Here is a 6000-nt window from a genome sequence, read left to right as displayed (position 1 = left end):
TAGTTTCACTGGAATCAAATGTGATGGAAGGTTCTTTAGGGATTTTCTGTTGCTCCACAAAGTTAATCACATTCGGAGTCATAGACACAAGATCATCAGGTGAGACAGAGGAATCAGTAGTATCAATCGCATTAGAGGTATGAGAAGGCAATGAATCAGTGAAAATCTGAAGATTTTGGTTAGGAGGAGCTACAGATGTGTTGCCTTTATCATTCACTCCAGAAACAGAGATAGTATTATTATCAATCAAATCTTTAATTTTCCCCTTTAAAGCAAAACATTTTTCAGTATCATGCCCAGGTTGATGATGAAATTGACAAAAAGATTTGTTATCAAAATAGGGTGAATTAATCTTTGTAGGATCAATTTGCCTTATAGGAAGAAGAGTAAGCACATTTTGTTCCAATAACTTATTCATAATACTATGCAATGATTCATTCAAAGGAGTAAACTTTCTTTCTCTCTTGAAAAACTTAGAAATAGGAGACACACCTGATGCTGCATTCACATTGTCGTTGATATTGAATTTAATGGACTCTCTGTTCGGTTTAAACTTCCCAAATGGTTGTTGACTACTATCACCCTTATCACTCGGAGCCATAGGATGTGATTGTTCCATTTGACTCACAGTTAGTTGATAATTGTGAAGAGTTTCACACAACTATTGGAAAGAAGTAAACTCGGAAAATAGGAGTTTTTCTCTAATGTCTTTTTGTAAATTAGAAATGAAGATTCTTTGAATATCATTGTCAGGCACTGGAAAAGAAATTTGAGCATACAAATGCTTATATCTACCAATGAAATCAGTCACTTTTTCTTTAACACCTTGTTTGCAATGCATTAAATCAATCAAAGTAACTTTAGGACTTATATTGTTTTGAAATTGCTGAATGAAAGCATTTGCAAGTTGTTAGAAAGAAGTAATAGAATAGGAAGGCAATGGGCAATACCATTGTAGGGCTTTGTCTCTTAATGTTCTAGTAAACAGTTTTGCAAGCAACCTTTGGTCATAAGCAAAATCAGTACATATTGTTTGAAAGGTCTTAACATGTGTTAGAGGATCACCCTTACCATTATAAAGCTCCAAATGTGGAATTTCAACATGTTTAGGGGGGATAGCTCGAACAATGTCAAGAGAAAGTGGACTCGCAACATCAAATGTGGGCACACTAAACTTAGATTGATTCATAGAGGCAATTTGTTGCTGTAAAGAAGAGACAGTTTGTGCAAGATTATTAATGGTCGCTTCAGTCGAAGAGTTCATATTAGACGTGTTAGATTGTGATGGAGGTGTTATGTTATTGAAAGAAGGTAGAGAGTATGGTGGTGGGACACTATGATAGTTAGTCATAGGAGATGATTGGAAAGGAGGAACACTACAAGGAGGAATGGAAGGGTTAAATGAATTGCCCCCTTGTGTCATGTTCATTTGTGGAGATATAAGAGGAACACTCACTGAAGGAATGAATGAAGAAGTTGGATTGAATGAAGGAAGAGGGTTAATTGAAGAAGAAGGATTGCCCCCATGACTAGTGATCATAGGAGGAATGTCTTGTGTTGAAGTAGTCATTATATTTGATGTAAAAGTAGGTATACTAGCAATAGGAGTCGTCAAAGGAATAGAATGATTGTCTTGAGTAGGAGGTTGTGTATAACCTAAGGTTTCAGCACAACTTTTCATAGGCATCACATTTGAATCCAGAATGTGTGCAATACCACGCAAAATATCAATTCCATTCTTATCACTTTGAAGCATATGTTTTAGACCCTCAATTAAAGGAAGAGCTTGACTATCAGGGTATTCTTGAGACATCCATTGTCGAAAATCATCAAATTGGTTATCCAATTTTGAAAGTCGTTCTACAGAAACCTCATGGAGAGCTTCTTCATCATTAAGAGGATTAGAGGAATTACCCATGTCCTCGTTAAAAAGGCCATTCAAATTAGGTTCCATCTCCTCAGTAATTAAACCTTGGAAGGACTTAATTCTAAGGCTTCGTCTAACGGGAATAGTGTAAGTAGGGCTTATTGTTGTAAAACTCATGCACTAAAGAAAGAGAGAATATTTTGAATTTTAGAGGTAGCAAATTTCAGTAAAACCAGCCAATCTTCTAGATTTAAGCTGTTAAATACAATCAGGACAATCTCCCAAAATTTCGAAAAAAATGTCCGGGACCGTGGCGCTCGGAGTGCACACGGTCCTCACAACTTTTTTCGAAATTTTGCAGGGATGAAAGTTATGATGATTTTACAGCTAACCTGAAAAAATTGAGTGATTTTACGATCTGTAGATAGGCCAAATTAAAGTTGCAATTTCAAAATTGAACCCTACCAAGATTGTCGAAAAATGCAAAATTTGAATTTTGAAAAAGAGAGGGAAACTGAAATTTTGAATTTTATGATTTTAGAGGGAATACCAAAAGCAATGCAAGTTTTGAAATTTGAAGGTTGACTCAATTTCACGCAAAATTCAATTTTGAAAGCGGAAATCAAAGTTGTTGTAATTAAGCACTTAATTTCAAAAGTCACAAATTGCAAAAATTTGAATAAAGCATTGAAATTTCGAATGAATGCTAACACACTTTTCAGATTTAGAACAGTAAGAAACACAATTTTGATATGAATTTTAATTTCAACAATTTTTGAATGATTAGAAGCCTCAATCCAAGCAATCGCTAGACCAACTTTGACTTTAATTTTGAAAGTGTTAAAATTGATAAAATCAGCCAAAATTCTGGATTTTAGCAGAAAAATATAGTAAGATCTAGCTCTCGAAATTTCGGAAAAAATGTCGGGGACAATGGCGCTCGGAGTGCACATGGTCCTCGCAACTTTTTTCCAAATTTTTAGGGATGAAAGATATTATGATTTTACTGCGGAATCCCAAGTTACAGCTAATTTGGAGATGTTTTGATCAGTGAAATTGTCGGACAAAGGTTGAATCAAGAGGGTTTCAAAAATTAGGGTTTTGACACTTAACCACTTAATTTTCAAAATTAAAGCACAAATATGAATTGATAATTTGTAATAGAAGGGCAGATCTGAAACAAGCATTAACATTTAAACATTTCACAAGTTTAATTACTTAAAAAGAAAATTTAGGGTTTTTATGCAATTAACCTCTAAAATTTTGCAAAAGATCAAACATGGAAATGTAATCAAGGAATCCAATTTTCAGATCTAACTATGAATAATCAGAAAGGATGTTCACGTCGGGTTCACCAAAATGTAAAGCGGAAAAATCGAACCCTAGTCGTTCTCCCCTCCCCGACTCCGAGGAGAGAGAAGGGAGAGTCACTAGGGTTGATGGTTTTCACTTAGGAGGGACTTTACATTCAAAAGAGGGGTTGAAACCCACAAGATCCAATCCCACGCAATGCAAGATTGGATTCTATATGAGTTTCAAGGGTTGTGATAGCAAGGATACCCTCTTTTGTAAAGAATGTAGATAGAAAGATTGAACTAGGAATGCATGTAAAGTAGGAAAGATTTGCTTATAAACTGAGATAGGGATATAGGATGAAGCTGCGGACCTGGAATTAGCAGTAAAATGTCGAGATGACACTGTCCTGCAAATTTGAGAAAAAGTTGACGAGACGATGGCGCCCGGCGTGCACACGGTCCTCCGAAAAATCCGCGAAACGAAGGGGGATCTGTTCGTCTCTGCACAAGGATTCCAGATCTTCAATTTCAGCCGCGTACCTGCAACCTACACACAGAAAAGCAAAGATGATTGGGGGGTTAGGGATGAGGGGTTTGCCTTTAGGTCAAACCCCAGTTTTGGAATTAACCAAGAAATGAGAAATGCTGTAAATGTAATGTAAAACAAGTACTAATACCTTGTTGTAAGGATGTTTGTATCCTTATATGCGAAGGTATAGATGTTGTTGTTTGTTGTATGTTGTATGTAGTAATATGTGATCTCCTCTTCAATGATTGAATCCTTGTCTTGAATGCAACACTTAGCCTTGAATGGAGACTTAGAATGATCAATTGCTTGAAGGAATGCTTGAATGCTTGAATGCTTGAATGTTTGAATATTGTTTTCACGCCTTGTACACATATGTCCTTCTCTTTTTTCGACCTCCAAAATGGGAGAGGAAAATTAGTTTATATACTTGTCGATTAGGGTTAAAAGACTGATTTTCCCGACCTTAGGCCGACCAGGAAATGTTATTTTCCAATTTGCAAACAAAAAGGCCCGAAGTCCCATAGGAGACCGGGCCCAAAATAGGGCCAGGGACCAGGGCGCTGGGTGCCCTAGTCCTGAAGGACCAGGGCGCTGGGCGCTCTGGTCCCACCTCCCGGGACAATGGGGTGCAAGGAGGATCAGCCCAGGGTGCTGGAAAAATGTAGTTTTTGGTGTCGTGAGCAAGTTTTGGGGTCTCCATTCAGGTTTAGTGTTGCGTCGCCATCGTGAAGACCCAAATGTGGTCGAAATTGAAAGTGTCACAATTTTAGGACGCTACACAAATCAATTAGGTTGGTAACACAACAAAAATCTAATCCTCTCATCGAGTTTACAAACAAGTTGGTACAAGCATCACCATTGGACTTCATAGCAATCTCTATACATCAATCAAGAAAACCTCAACCTCTCCTTGATTACCACTTCATCGAGCTCAGTAACTCATCACGTGCTTTGCATTATATGCAATACACTTTGCTCATTCCCTAGATAAACAATTGCGCCAAAATATTTTGAACTTGTCTTCATACAATGACCTTACGTGTCACCATTATTACCGCTCAACATCAAATCATAAACAAATATAACCAATTCAACAACCTTAATCGGTTAGGGTTTAACAAAAATAACTAGTAGGGTTTACCGGTTACATAACATAGAAAGGGTTTAACCTTTTACTCAGATTAACGGTTCAACTCACAAAAATACATTCCGGTTTACAATATCCTTTACAAAGCGCTTCCTATCGGTTATAAGACAATATCAATAATAATAACAATATCATTACCGGTTCAATGGACATCAATGGCAACATAACATATCATTAATGCAATCTTCATGCAAATGCCAACAATCTCCCCCTTTGGCATTGATGGCAATACAAATATCAACACCATTGCTTTGCTATTGTGATTGTGAATAGGAATCCTAGTTTACATTACCAAGTATTCACATGCTCTCTCTGTCTTCAGTCTGTCACTTGTTTTCCTTCCCATAATCACATAATTAATCTCCCCCTTTGACAACAATGTCAAATTTAAAGTAAACCATGTAATTTCAAATTTTCACTATTCATCAACAACATACTGCAACTTGATGCTCCCGCTGTGGAATACATCCACTTCTACATCAACCCTTATAAAATCCTGCAAGTGATTCAGGGACTGATGTAGTCAAAATAATGTTCAACTAACTTCATGAAGAGGGACAACCCCTAACTGACTTCTAAGATACTCAAAAGTAGTCTTAGGCAGAGGTTTGGTAAAAATATCTGCAAGCTGCTCCTTGGTAGAAACATGCTCTAAGATAACATCTTTGCTCTGAACTTTTCCCCTCAAGAAATGACACTTCAATTCAATGTGCTTGGTTCGTGCGTGCAAAAAAAAATTCCTGGAAATATCTATGGCACTTGTATTATCGCATAAAATCTTTCTAGGTTCTAAAATTTTCATCCTAAAACCTTCCAAAATGTGCCTCATCCAAATAGCCTGTGTGCAATTCATATATGCTGCAACATACTTAGCTTCAGTAGTAGATTGTGAAGTATAACTCTACTTTTTACTAGTCCATGAAACAAGCCTTCCTCCAAGAAAAATGGCTCTACCGGTTGTGCTTTTTCGGTCATCAACATTTCTTGCCCAATCAACATCTGTGTATGCCTTCAAATCAAAGTTTCCTCCATATGGATACCATAATCCATAGTCAACAGTACCTTTCAGGTATCTAAACATTTTCTTGGTTTCTATCAGGTGTGTCTCCTTAGGATTATTCTAGAATCTAGCAACTATGCCAATCGCACGGGCTATGTTCGG

This window comes from Cryptomeria japonica, chromosome 1, assembly GCF_030272615.1.
Source record: "Cryptomeria japonica chromosome 1, Sugi_1.0, whole genome shotgun sequence".
Taxonomy (NCBI): Eukaryota; Viridiplantae; Streptophyta; class Pinopsida; order Cupressales; family Cupressaceae; genus Cryptomeria; species Cryptomeria japonica.
Note: the sequence above shows the minus strand (reverse complement) of the source record.